The sequence below is a fragment of the Trachypithecus francoisi genome, unplaced genomic scaffold (assembly GCF_009764315.1).
Source record: "Trachypithecus francoisi isolate TF-2019V2 unplaced genomic scaffold, Tfra_2.0 Lachesis_group10, whole genome shotgun sequence".
Taxonomy (NCBI): domain Eukaryota; kingdom Metazoa; phylum Chordata; class Mammalia; order Primates; family Cercopithecidae; genus Trachypithecus; species Trachypithecus francoisi.
This window is the reverse complement of record NW_022681455.1, coordinates 50,896,715-50,911,702: the sequence shown is the minus strand read 5'-3', so window position 1 is coordinate 50,911,702 and position 14,988 is coordinate 50,896,715. Positions and strand designations below refer to the sequence as shown.

At 40.9% G+C, this 14,988-nt stretch overlaps 1 long non-coding RNA gene across 1 annotated transcript in view; it reads right to left on the bottom strand.

Moving 5' to 3' along the window:
• Positions 1-13,420, bottom strand: part of LOC117087342 — a 36,891-nt gene extending 23,471 nt beyond the window's left edge. The window contains exons 1-2 of the long non-coding RNA XR_004438767.1: positions 13,198-13,420; positions 3,505-3,606 (exon numbers count right to left, since the gene is read on the bottom strand). This is a non-coding gene — a long non-coding RNA (uncharacterized LOC117087342). The remainder of the gene's footprint in view (positions 1-3,504; positions 3,607-13,197) is intronic.
• Positions 13,421-14,988: the final 1,568 nt, after the last annotated feature.

The window sequence follows — 14,988 nt, the reverse complement described above, 5'->3', positions numbered from 1 at the left end:
AAAATTATTTATACTAATGTACTCTTTTACCTATAGATTTGTGCTTTAAAAATCTTTAATTTGTAATAAAGAACTGAAAAACTTTGCCTCATGTTAAGAGAATTTCTGGCATTCAAGAATCAGGTAGAAGAGATATTTAGAGTGAAGGAAGCCTTTTCTTGTCTCGAACTCATGTTAAATATCTGGCTGAGTCAATTTCAACATCATCTTTGAGGGTCCCAAAATTAGCCTTCAGTCAGAAAGAACAGTGGCATTACCAGCTGTTTCACTTACCTTCCCACTTGTTAATCTATTCTTTCCTTTATTTCTCCATTCTGTCCTATCTTGCTTTCTTTTCCATCCTTATATTCCTTTCCTCATTCCCCCTTTGGACAATCATTTAACATATTCTTTGTCTTTTCAGGCTCTCAAATCCTGATGATTAAATGCCAGAAAGCAGACATCTTTCTAAAACTCAGTGCCCTCTCTTCATCTTGCACTACTACCTATGGCTTGCATATATACACCTCACCCCCAGAAACCAGAGGGTTGGAAACACACTTAACATTCATCAGAAGACACTGGGTCATCAGGAACACTTTAGGAGTAGAATTAGAATTGGGTCCCTTATACACACATCCCTTTAAAAATATGCTAATTCAGACATACACACCCTTTTAAAATATGCTAATTCATTCTTTCATGATCCACCTAAATTATTGTAGTCAAATTGATAAGTGTGGATTGTCTATTACGATTTAGAGGACTCTGGTGTGGCAGGATGTCCAATGGCAATTAGAAGACTTCCCGATGGTCAGGTTAAATCTCTTTAGTTTCTTATTGCTGAACAAGCCAATTTTTTTTTTTTTTTTTTTTTTTTTTTTTTTTTTTTTTTTTTGAGACGGAGTCTCGCTCTGTCGTCCGGGCTGGAGTGCAGTGGCCAGATCTCAGCTCACTGCAAGCTCCGCCTCCCGGGTTTACGCCATTCTCCTGCCTCAGCCTCCCGAGTAGCTGGGACTACAGGTGCCCGCCACCTCGCCCGGCTAGTTTTTTGTATTTTTTAGTAGAGACGGGGTTTCACCGTGTTAGCCAGGATGGTCTCGATCTCCTGACCTGATCTCGTGATCCGCCCGTCTCGGCCTCCCAAAGTGCTGGGATTACAGGCTGAGCCACTGCGCCCGGCCACTGAACAAGCCTATTAACTTTCCTCAACAGCCCTCTGCTTAACTAATTCTAAGTAGTTCATAATATATTAGATAAATTGTTATGGGGAATTAAATAAAATGTATGAAGGCACACTATAAACTGTACAAAAGCTAAACAAATATAAACTATTGTTTTAATTATACTTTTCAACAAAAGATTTTCCTTCAAGTTCATTCAAGGCCCCCATCAAGTTCCGAAAATATCAATTAGAACAAAATACACAGTCTTAAATGGAATGATAAAATGTCAAGATACTGAAGGTTCACTGGATATCCTTTATGTATATCCTGAGAGCCCTCATCTGAAAATGAAGATCTGGTTGGCTTAGTGATCTGTTTAAAGTAGAGGGAGAGGAAGAAGGAAATGGAGATCTACTTATATATTCAGGGACACACACACAGAGGGGGAGAGAGAGTGTGTGTGTGTGTGTGCATGTGTATCTTGGCTTTACTGACTAAATCTCTACCAAAAAGAAGAAGAGGAGGGGGAGAAGGAAGAGGAGAAAGAAGACTATAAAACACAATATTCTGACGTCTGGTACTATTGACTAAACACCCTGAGGATTTCTTATAAACGGGACCCAATTCTAATGCTATTTCTACAGTGTTCCTGATGATCCAGTGTCTTCTGATGAATGTTAAGTGTTAAGTTACTTGGTTTTCTTCTCCTAAACAAAGAGGCCAAATACGTTGCCAGTGCTTTACTTTGTTTAATGCCACAATTGTGCAGGGATTCACTCAGCAAGCTAGAGGAATAACACGTGGGTGTTGAATAAAAGAGGCAGCAGTTTCCAAATGCAGCCTCCAAAAGACAAGGCTGTCTCCACACTCTGTATGGCTTGGAATAAAACTGTGTTTTGCCCAAAATTTAAAAGCCTGACCTGCGGGTCCTCAGAGGAGAAAAAGACTTCCTGCAAAGGTGACATCTGGATTCTCTCCTTGCTTCTGCTGCTACTGCTGTTTTTACCACCATTTTCTATATTCCCATTTCTTTGCTGCAACTATCAAATTTTAAGTTTGAAAATATTTTATTCTGCCCTCTTGCATGAAATAGTTGGAGGAGGGAAGAGCTTATAATTTCTCAAACGGATATAGTCATCTTATTGTAAAAGGGTTTAAAGGCCCCACCATTTCTTCCAGAAATTTTAATAAGCATATAGGAATAGCCAGCTGGCTAATCCTAGGAATATCCCTCCTCCCTGTTCATTTTATAGAAAGATCCTGTGGTCAGGAAATATAAAGCTTTCAACACATTGACCACAGCTAGGATTATAGCCTCATATGGTAGAGATTTTTCCCACTGTCTTTTTCTGGGTGTTGTCAATATCCAGCCGTCCTCTCACGGGTGTTGAAGTCACCTTCACCCTTCTTACCGGGGAGAATTTCAAGATTGACTGCACTAATGAGGGAGTCTGGAATTGAGACATTATGTGTAAATCCATCACTGTGATTAAACTTAGCACGCACACTGTGTGTGCTTGGCAGTTTCAAAGAGCCTGGCTATTAAATGGCTTCATATTTTTATACCTTTTGGCACCCTCATAAAAGGACTTAAGGAAACAGAATTTTTCCTCCACAGCTACAGACAGACTAAGGCAAATCTATGCTAAGAAGCTATAAAATAATTTGAAATTTCTCAGGTTCATTGATAAATCAAGTCAGTAGCTCTGCAAAGTACTGTTAAATGTATAAAAACATATATATTAATAAAGTTATACATGTATGTAAAGACAGATATATGGGGCAACACCTATTAAATTGCAAATAAAGGAAAACCTCATTAATTCAGACTCACCTTAAATCGGAATTTCTGATCTACTGAAAGTCTGGCTAAGCAGAAGTTTTCCGTTACCATATCAACAGACAAAAGACTTGCTAAACAAATCTGTAGTGTAAATAAAGTTTATAGGGAGCATATGTAGACTGTTTAAGAGAATACACTGTTGTTAGCATCCTCAAGTACTTGAGGAACACCCATTTACACACAGATAATTGAGAGTATAATTACAAAACATTCTTAAGTATTAACCAAAGTAGGCACTCTAAGAACCTCTAAAAGGAATATTTAATTATTGCAGGTCCACTTTTTTATATACTTGAAAGAGGTAAATCTTCATCCTTTTAAAAATATTCGATAGTTCAAATTTTGCACAAATGTGAGAAGCACATCTTTCTCTAGCTAATGCAAACTAATAAGCTGTTAAAATATATATTATGCTATAACACATTAATGTACTAGATTTTTTGTTTTTGCTTTTCAAGTACTTTAGCAAAACTTGGTATTTGCATATTTATATGATGCCTATAGATGCATACTTACATTTATGGCAGCATGGGATGACAGAAAGAGCATTGAACTTATCAGCTCTGTCACTATCTTGCAAGGTGAGCTTGAGTGTCAACTTGAGCCTAAGTTTTCTCACTGTAAAATCAAGAGAAGTGCTTTGGTAACCATCCTACATCTCAGACTTGGTGCAAGGATCAAATCAGATGATGTTATTTAAACTAATGAAAGTACTTCATAAAGTGAAAGGCAAATATGTTCTAATTATTTTTTCTGCATAATAGATACTTATCTTTGATTTAGAAGGAAATTAAGATGACACATACCATATTGAAATAACCAGATATACATTTTATGTTCATTATTACCCAAAAAGTGTACTGTGTCCTACCTGGGGTAAAACTGAAATTGAAGCAATCTACAAACATCTACTCATTCTATTTACCATTTAGAGTGCAGGTGTAGGCACTGAAACCATACGATTTTTTAGTAATTTGTAGAAATCTTTTAGATTTTAAAAATCTTTGTGATTTAATGTGTCAAGTAAGTGGAGTTTAAATGAAAATTTCACAAACATACAAGTTTTAGAAAACACAGAATGGGTCAGTCCTAAGGGCAGATAAAACAGTATGTCCAAATCAAGACCTCTGTAGCTTGGTTCATCTGCCCTCTTATAGCCAAGACCTAGCACAGTGGCTAGCAAACAGAAAGCACTTAACAATTATTTGTTCTACTGTGATGCTTCTTGGTGAGCTATTAGCGAACCCTAGATAGATTTGCAAATGCAAGGACAATATACTTGCCCTCAAGGAAAAAATACTGTAAATTTCATAAGGTAAAGGACTAGGTCTGTCTTATTTTCTGATGTAGCCCCAGATTGTAGAACTTGGTGATTGTTCAGTAGAAAGTGTTGGGGATTTTTAAAAAGAACCCAATTAGGCCGGGTGCAGTGACTCATGCCTGTAATCTCAGCACTTTGGGAGGCTGAGGCGGGTGGATTACCTGAGGTCAGGAGTTCGAGACCAGCCTGGATAACATGGCAAAACCCCCATCTCTACTGAAAATACAAAAATTAGCTGGGCATGGTGGCATATGCCTGTAATCCCAGCTACTAGTGGGGCTGAGGCAGGAGGATTGTTTGAACCTGGGAGTTGGAGGTTGCAGTGAACCGAGATCGTGCCACTGCACTCCAGCCTGGACAACAGAGTGTGACTCCATCAGAAGAAGGAGAAGGAGAAGGAGAAGGGGGAGAGGAGGAGGAGGAGGAGAAGGAGGAGGAGGAGAAGAAGAAGAAGAGAAGGAGGAGGAAGGAGAAGGAGGAGGAGGAGGAGGAGGAGAAGGAGGAGGAGGAGACAGAGGAGGAGAACTCAATGAGCAAGCAACTCCTAGAGGTTATGTCTTATGTAAGTTGACTAAGACGTGGTCTTTATACTCAATTTATCATATGAAGCGACCAGGGAGATAGAATTTTAAAGAACTATGGGACAACAGAGTAAGTGTCCAGTTATGAAATAAAGTGCTCTGGGAACATACGGCACTGTTTTGCTATGCTGGTTGCACATCAGAATCATCTAGGGATTTTTTGAAGCAATATCAGTGTCCCAGATCAAATAAAGCAGAGGATGGGGCTTGGGGCACTAGTATTTATTTTTTAATTAGGTGATTCTAATGTGCAGCCAGCAATAGAATAGTTGATAGAGAAGTTAAGAAGGAGTAATTATAACAGGTAGAGGAGTTAGGAAAGGACATTTTCTCAGGTGAAATGATACTTATACTAAGCCTCTTTGTCTTTATGATTCACGAAGTCCAGAAAAAAATGCCAAATTTTTCCCCTTCCAAATGTTCAACAGACCTTCTCTTCTAAACGGATTATGAAGACGAGTTCCTCCCATGCGCTGCTCTTCCCAACCCTTTGAAGTTCTAAATCCCAAAGACTTAAAGTGGTACCCGAGAATCTTAAAAGTCCTAGATCACATCTCACTTTGCAAAAGATTTAATATCTGGATCAATTCAAGATACTGAATTGATAAAAATTCAATTCAACCTAGAGCAAGGTTAGAAAAAAAAAAGGAGAACAAGGACCTTGTAATTCTCAAGTGGATGAACGTTTGATATTTATCTAATTTTCTTCACTTCAAGAGTTCTTCACATGTGGGCAAACCCAAGGGTGTGGATTTAATCAGGGCTAGTAGTATGACTTGAGAAGTCAAAGCATTATCTTTATCTGTCATAAGTTTCAATCATGTTCATACTTAGTTATAATAACTTATACTAACTTTTATTTATAATAGTAGGTGAATAACTTGGTCTCCCATACTGAGAAGGGAAACAACAGGGTTCTTTATCTTATTACCCTGACTTTCCAATACCAACCAAGTTGGAGGAAAAATTTTTCCCTCTTCTTGCAAGTAATGCCAAAAATTGTGTACCAAAAGAGTATCCATTATAAAAGATCTGTTTTTAAAAATAATGTACTCAGAAGTAAACAGACAATCTACAGAATGGGAGAAAATATTCACAAATATACATCCAACAAAGGTCCAATATTCAGAATCGATGAGGAACTTAAACAATTTAATAAGCAAAAATCAAATAACCCCATTAAAAAGTGAACAAAGGACATGAACAGACACTTCTCAAAGAAGACATGCAAGCAGCCAATGAACATATTTAAAAAATGCTCAAAACCACTAATCATCAGGGACATTCAAATCAAAACCAAAATGAGATATCATCTCATACCAGTCAGAATGGCTGTTATGAAAAAGTCAAAAAATAACAGATGTTGGTGAGGCTATGGAGAAAAGGAAACACTTAAACACTGTTGGTGAGAGTTTAAATTAGTTCAACCTCTGTGGAAAGCAGTTTGGAGATTTCTCAAAGAACTACCTCTTTTACCAAGGACCCACCAACAGGGGCTGCGTTTTCACCAAAACCGTGAAGAAGGCTGCCTGCATCGTCATAGAAAAGTACTACATGCGCCTGGGCAACGACTTCCAATCGAACAAGTGCATGTGCAAGGAGATCACCATTATCCCCAGCAAGAAGCTCCACAACAAGATAGTAGGCTATGTCACCCATCAGATGAAGCAGATTCAGAGAGGCCCAGTAAGAGGTATCTCCATCAAGCTGCAGGAGGAGGTGAGAGACAGGAAAGACAATTATGTTCCTGAGGTCTCAGCCCTGGATCAGGGGATCATTGAAGTAGATCCTGACACTAAGGAAATGCTGAAACTTCTGGACTTCGGCAGTCTGTCCAACCTGCAGGTCACTCAGCCTGCAGTTGGGATGAATTTCAAAATGCCTTGGGGACCTGTTTAAATCTTTTCTGCAATGCTGTATTATTTTCAATAAATCTGGGACAACAACAAAAAGGAACTAAAAGTAGAACTACCATTTGGCCAAGCAATCTCATTACTGGATATATGTACCCAAAAGAAAAATAAATCATTCTATGAAAAATACACATGTCCCTGAATATTCATTGAAGCATTAATCACAATAGCAAAGACATGGAATCAACCTAGATGCCCATCAACAGTGAACTGAATAAAGAAAATGTGGTACATATACATGGTGGAATACTATGCTGCCATAAAAAGGAACAAAATCATGTCCTTTGCAACAACATGAATGCACCTGCAGGCCATTATTCTAACTTAATTAATACAGAAACAGAAACCAAATATACTTCATATCCTCACAAGTGAGAGCTAAGTATTGGATATACATTTACATAAAGATGAGAACAATAAACACTGAGGACAACAAGACCGGGGAGGGAGGGAAGGCCAGGCACAGTGGCTCCCAGCTATATGTTACTTTTGATGAGTATAAGGTGGATCACTTGAGGTCAGGAGACTAGCCTAGCCAACATGTGGATGCCTGCCTCTACTAAAAATATAAAAATTAGCCAGGTGTGGAGGAGGGCACTTATAATCTCTGCTACTCAGGAGGCTCAAGCAGTAGAATCGTTTGAACCCAGGAGGCAGAGGTTGCAGCGAGCCAAGATCACATCACTGCACTTCCAGCCTGGGTGACAGAGCAACACTCTGTCTTAAATAAATAAATAAATAAATAAACAAATAAATAAATAAAATGGATTGAGGAAGTCAAGGTTGAAAAACCACCTACTAGGAACTATGCTTACTACCTAGATGATGGGTTCAGTCATACCCGAAACCTCAGCATCTTGCAATATACCCACGTAACAAACCTGTGTACGTAACTCGTAATCTAAAATAAAAGTTGAAATTTTAAAAATAAAAAATAAAAGTAAAAAGTTATGAGTTTAAAAATACTATACTCCAGTCCAATGGGATCAGAATTTTTTTAAGCTCTCTTCCTTCAAAACTATAGAAAGTTATGTAGAAAATAATTGACACTAATATCTAAAATAGAAACCTAAGCTCTAACATCTATTGTAGAGGAAAGAGCACTTTGAAACCAAAGTTGTATTTGCAGTTCTGTCAAGAGTTACATGCATGATGTTGGACAAGTCATTCTTTAACATCTTATGATTTTAAAAGAACGCTTTCCAAGCTAATATTGCATCCTATTTTAAATTCAACATATTAACAACAGTTTTCAAATGCATCCAAGGCAAGTGTATTAGTCTGTTCTCAAACTGCTAATAAAGACATACCCAAGACTGGGTAATTTATAAAGGAAAGAGGTATAATAAATTCAGTTCAGCATAGCTGGGGAGACCTTACAATCATGGCAATCAGCAAAGGAGAAGCAAAGACATGTCTTACATGGCACAGGCAGGAGAGCTTGTGCAGGGGGATTCCCATTTATAAAACCATCAGATCTTGTGAGACTTATTCACTACCACCAGAACAGTATGGGGAAAACTGCCCCCATGATTCAATTATCTCTACCCGGCTCTGCCCTTGACAAGTGTGGATTATTACAATTCAAGATGAGCTTTGGGTGGGGACGCAGCCAAACCATATAAGCAAGCGAATGTCCTGAGGTAAAAAATGTTAACATCCCTCTAGTGCTTTCGGCATTGGTTTACGGATGCCAGTATTAAAAATCACTTGAAATTTGGTTTCACCACTACCACCTTTGAACAGGAGCTTTTACATGTCATTCTAAGTATTTAGCGCCCAGGCCATTCTACCTGGCCGAGTTATGAAGGTTATATATATATATATATATATATATATATATTACCTTTTTTTTTTTTTTTTTTGAGACAGGAGTAATTACCATGTTGCCCAGGCTGGTCTTGCACTCTTGGGCTCAAGCAACTTTCCTGTCTCAGCCTCCAGAGTAGCTAGGATTACAGGTGTGTGTCACCATGCCCAGCTATATATTACTTTTGATGGGTATAGGTAGCCCATGTGGACTTTGTTGGTAGTCAGAAACTTTTTCCTACACAGCTATTGTTTATCTAAATAAAAGAGCCATAGCTCCTGCAGTCTTTTTTTTCTGCCTAAGTAAAGCTGTGTGTGGATAAATGTTACTAGATAGTAGAAGGAAATATTAAAAAGGTACTGCTATCATTACAGTTTTAAGTTCCATCATACTTATTCAAGGACTATAAAGCAATGGATTAAAAAGATGCATGAGTAGAACAAATGACAGGATAGATCAGTCCTACAGACACCATACTTTCAGGCCTGCCACTAATAGATCCAACAAGTGTATTCAATTCAACTGTACACTTACAGACCTAACCAGAGCCTGAGAACTCATGACCACTGTTGCCTGTGTAGATTCAGAAAAGGTGCTTCTACTGCCTCCATCCATATATATTTCATAAGCCCTTCTTTCATATTAATGAAACCTTAAATATTACCTATAAGGCCCATAAACTCCTTGCTATATGCCCTGTGTGGCCAGGTGCTTATGGACCCAAAGACTTGTCAAGGAATCAGCTGGATAGAAAAGGAATATAACATGTGTTTGATTGGCATGATGAATTATATTATTAAAATAACCCAGGGTATGGATGATGGCAGGCCCAAAGGAGAATTAAAATCACCCAAATCTTCCCTATAGCTGAGAAGGGCCACAAAGGACCTAACTGATTATAAGGTTAGAAATTACATTTTCAAGTTCCCATCTGGAGGCATGTTTGTTTCTTGCTGTGTAAGTTTGCTCCTGAGTTCTTCAATGGCCTGTTTTGAAAGGGTGCAACTGAAACAAATGTCTCTGTCTTAAAGACTTGAAAAAAAAATCATTGAAAACAATGTAGGGATATAAATGTCTGTGCCCACAGCCAAGATAAAAAATTCAAAGTCTGGGCCACCTTGCCTTTAATTTTCTAACTGCTGTTTTGTAAGGCTGTGTCATGCTTCTCAGTTCAAACACGCTTTGGCTCTTTATTATTCATGGACCTTTTTCTCAGTCAGTGGTGTTGAATAATAAAACAGCCCAGGATCAAATGGGCCAATTCTCCACGCCTGACACCAACTGCTACTGTTCGCTGGGCTCTGCCAAGCGTTGCCTCTGATAATGAGTGGGATTTGGTTAAACAGTAAATTAATGAATAATGAAATATCCAGGTTGATCAGTTAGAGAGCACGTTTGCTTTGCCCTGGGCTAAACGCTTGGGGCAGAAATTACTCTCAAACGGCACTTGCCTGGCTGCTGGTCTGGATAACTATTTTACAGCCTACTGCTTGACAGAATGCTGGGGTGGGGGGAGTCAGTGAGGGAGAGGAAAGGAAGGACAGAGTTATTAACAGCAAAAAAAAAAAAAAAAAAAAAAGGAACAGAAGAAGAATAACCTAGTTATCACCTTGTAGGTTTCTAAACTGCATGTGTAAGAACAAAGTCACAAATATGAATGACCTGGAGAAGTCAGAGTTCCAAAATTCCCAACACATGTTTAACATCAAGGAGAAATGATGAGTGATAACAGTCTTCTATGTGTGCACATATGTGATTAAATGTAGAATGATTCAACTGCAAACTAATGTTTCTGTGTCGACATTAGAGTGATGACATGCAGGGAAGCTATCCAGTATCCAGTTGACAGGAAAACTCTACCCTCATTTTAAGGTTTCACACTCTGGTTACTAGACACATCCCCTTCTACAAATTTTAAAACATTAAAAATAGGATGGCTTTTCCAAATGACCTCCATTAGGAAAAAAGTTTCACTGCAATTGTGATTCCAGGAGATACATACAGAGGGATAGAGATATGGAGAGATATTTTGTCACTTTTCAACCTTAACTTCACCCAAAAGTTTTAAGTTGTTATGGAGTTTTCTGCATGCATATGTAATAGGTTTGCTCGTTCAAGATCGCAGGTATATCCTTTCCAAGAGACAAGCTTTGGATCATCAAAAACCCACAACAGAGTGCCATAAGGACAACATGTATTGAGAAAATGTGTTATTTCACTGTTGACATTTGTTTTGGAGATCAATTTCTCTAATTGGTTATATCTGCAATATCTTATTCTTTCAGATCTTTGACCCTTTCGAATGGGCTTGAGATTAGTGGACTTTGCAGTTTTACACACTAAAGGTTGAAACACTTTTCAAAAAATTGACAAACATGTAGTGAGTATTAGTGTTTTGTCAAGGTTGGGGTGTGGTTTGACTTCAGTTTGTTTTTAGGTCAATGAAAGAGGCAAGTGCCTTCACAAAATTGATGAGAGAGTGAGAACGTATTCCGGAACCTAATTTAATAGTCATCACACCTGAAAGTAAACCCCAAACAAGGTTGAAGAGAGGCAAACTGTCTTCTGTTCCTGGTGTATAGGTGACATATGATAGGATCATTTTTTAAATGCCCACAGACTAATAAAGATGGGGAAGAAGCATATGAATTACCTATAGCTTGAGAGTACATAATTAGTACACTCCATTCCTCAGGGCCTGAGAAGCAGCAAGGCTTAGTGGATGTTATTCCACTAGTTTCATCCTGAAAAGCAGTGTCATAGACAAAGATTTAACCTCTGCACACTGACACCCAACTCCCTCTCCCCAAGAAAAAATAAAATGCTCTAATTGTCTTTATTACTTTCAGACATTGGCTCCAAACACAGATATTCACTCCTGAGAATTAAAGGAAGGGTAAAAGGTCGCAGGGACCGAGATCAGCTTGATCCTTCTTTAGATTATTTGGCCCCATTGTCTTGAATGGTCTTCATCTTTGAAGAAGAAAAGAATATTTTGATTGAACATAAAAGTGAACACATCATTTGGGGGCTCATTTCACTGGGAGGGCTCATGCCTGTGGCCCCCTCTTCTGCCTCCAAACATAGCAAAAGGAAAAGCATGTGAAACAACTTATTTTTTAAAAGCCTTGCTTTTGCCTCAATCTTGATAGTCCCCCATCTTTAGGAATCCCTGGCCAAAAGAATTCTATATTGAAAGCAAGAAAAGCAAGAGTCTTTAAACCTAAGCAACGAGAAAAACAGCAACAACAAAAATTCCTTCTGCTTAACACATGGGTCTCTTATGGCAAAGAAAATTCACATTGGCAAACACTACTTTGTTGTGGTTGAGTTTTATTTAGTCATGATATTGGGGAGTTCCCATATTGCGATATTATGTGTATGAGTGTGGTAAGTAGCCCTAACTACAGTCCCCCAAAAGGACCTTTCACCTAGTCACTTGGCAAATCATGTATCGGAGAGGATAACATTTGCAGAAAATTCTTCCCAAGAATGATGCTTTAACCTCAAAAGTTAGTACTGGCATTTTTTGTATGTTTTTTATTTGTTTGGCGAGGACTAGCTAAACGAGCACTGAGGCTTGATTTGGTTTTATACTTGTTTTCGTTGCATTGCCTAGCACTTTCTCAGTCATTTTGTACAACACCTACCTGACCCTTTTCAAATTTAGAACAAGCAGCTGACTGTTTATAAGTAAAATCTAACGCTGTGTAGAAACTGTCTAAAGATCGGATTTCCTAAATCCGAGAAACTCGAGTTTCGAGTCGCACTCTCTTTGCCCAAGTAACCACCACCAGCCTTTCGCGCAATCAGGTGCTTCCGAGCTGCAGGGCATCTGAATGAGAGTCCTGACGCTGAATTTCCAGTGTTCAGGGCCTTATGGTTCACATGGCAAGTGCTAGGGCTCAGTGACTGGACTCGATCCTCCACCCTATTCTAGGCAGTAGACCTGTCTGGTTTGGGGAGTTTCCACACTAGAAAAGACTTGCATGACTTGCATGTTCAGTCCCAGTCTCAGAGAAGCTCCCTTTCCACGTCTCTGTAGCCCAGTAGTCACGTGCCAGCTTTTCTCCAGTCATTTGATAAATGTCTGCACAGCTCGGGACATGTGGCTATTACAGGGAACAAACTGTGACACTCCTGCCCACCCCAAATTCTACGCCTATACGCCGTAGTCATGCCCTCCTCCCAGTTAGGCAAATGGTTGGGTAAGCAAGCGTTGGCTAATGACATCTGACAGTCACATCCTTGAAACGTTTGCTAATATCTCTGCGAACAGGCACGTTCGGGACGTTAACTGGTCGAGTTACAGATGACTGCCAGAGTTGCCCTCCGTGCAGCCTGGGCAAGTCACGCTTTGTTAAGTCCATTGGCCATTATGCTGATTTAAAAAAATTTTAAGAGCATTTTTATGCAGAGGACTCTCTCGACAGCAGGTGTGACCCCTATTTGGGCCCTGGACGCCTCTCGCCTAAGTTAGCTCCAGAAGGCTGCAGCCCTTCGGAGAGAGGAGGAAAAGCGAAGAGCAGGGTGAGCAGGAACTAATAGGTTTACGAGCAAGTGGGCGAAAAATCACTACCTGACCTTGTTAGCCTGTGACCAGCGTATAACGTGTTGAACTTGTGTGACAAAACTGCTTCCTCAATCTGGGCACACGCAGCTTACAAAAATAAATAAATAAATAAAGGCTTCCCACGCTGCAGCCCCTTCATACTCCAGTGCCCTGATCCCGAGGGCGCGCCACAAACTCTAGCAGGCAAGCTGCGAGCCCTGGCCAGTTCCGGCGGCCGGGGTTACGGCCGAAGGCGCCACGGCGCGTGCGCCTGCGTGGGCATCCGCGCGTGCGCGCTTGTTGACACCCTGCTTGGCAACCCGGAGAGCGTGCCTAGACGCGGGCCCCGGGCGCCGTGTGCGTCGGCTCGACGCAGGCTGGCGCGGCGCACGCGCGATTCGTTGGCGCGCGGTCCCTGTGCCCAGAACGTGTGTTATTACCCAGTCTCCCAACTGGTGTCGGCGATTGAGCTCTGGAAACCTGAAGGAAAGGCAGTGGGAGTGCGCCAACATGTGACCCAGGGGAGGGGCATGGCGAGACCCAAGCCTGAAAAGTAGACCCGGGGAGATGTTTGACCGCATCGTGAGGAAGCCCATGGGGTTATTTATGAGGCCTGATTTAAAATAGTGGCTGCCAGGAAAGTGAAAAAGAGCTCACCTCAAGCTATGAGAGAAGCTACAGTCACAAGAATGCTGTTTATGACTATATAAATCACCGTGGAGCGTGTGATGGGAAATATGGAGACTGCGAGTTTAGGATAGAAACAAGGAAACAAAGTCAAGAAGGAAAAATGAGTTTTCGCCCTCTCTTTTCTATCCACTCCCTTCGACCGCGCGCAGTTGCTGCCTCCCCTAGGAGGCTGCGATCCCCGGCGGGGAGGAACGGGAGGAGAGCGCACTCCCCCGTCGTGGGTAGGGTCTGCCCGAGTCTTCCCCAAGTTTACACGAGGATCGTTAGAGAGCCAGGGAATACATGTAAATAAACAACTTGGAAGATTTATGGAAAGGAGTTCAATTTTATAGGACTGTATTTATAGAGCAAGCGCTGGCTCACTTATAAATAGATTAATGGGAAGCTAAAATTAATGGACTTGCGAGCTGCACGTTTAATTTCTGAGGCTTCAACACGACAGACAACCGCCCTCGAAGTCCAAGCGTGGAAAGCAGCTTGCCTCGGGAAGCCGTGAGCGCCCTCAGGAAAGGGACACTTCCCACCGGGCCAACAACTCTCAGTTGGCCCCTAACTTCGGCGCCCAGGGTCCCTGGGGAGGGACCCTACGGAACGGTTATTTGCAAATGAAGAAAACGAATGTGTCTTCATAAAAAAATAATCGGGTCTTCCTTTCAGCACTATTTTTAATCAAGCCCTTAACCCGCTTACACGGGCCGGCGGGTACGCACCCGTTCTGGGTCACCGTAAGCCGCCTACCGGATTTTGCGGACTCTTGGCAGTCAGGGACGGCAACAGCCCTCTTCCAGAGTCACCCAGGGTCCTCGCGCTGGGCCGGTCAACGACCTAGAGGTTCTAGCTACTGCTCTTTCCTTACTCCCTCTACAGCCTCCTAACACCATAACAAAGGAGCCGGGGGGGGGCTGTGACGCGCAGCCCAGGGCTGTCCAGCTTCTAACCCCTTTTCTTTCCCTATTTGGTTCATCTTGCCTGGTCTTTACTACAGTTATTTTCAGGCTCCTCAAAATCTTGGGTTTTACTTGCTAAAGGTGACTGTTTCAGACCCTCTCTTTGCCAGGTGGTGGTGGTGGGTAGGAGTAGCCTGGAGCTTACCTGTGGGATAATAGATTGCAGGTCGGTTTATCAAGGGCTCG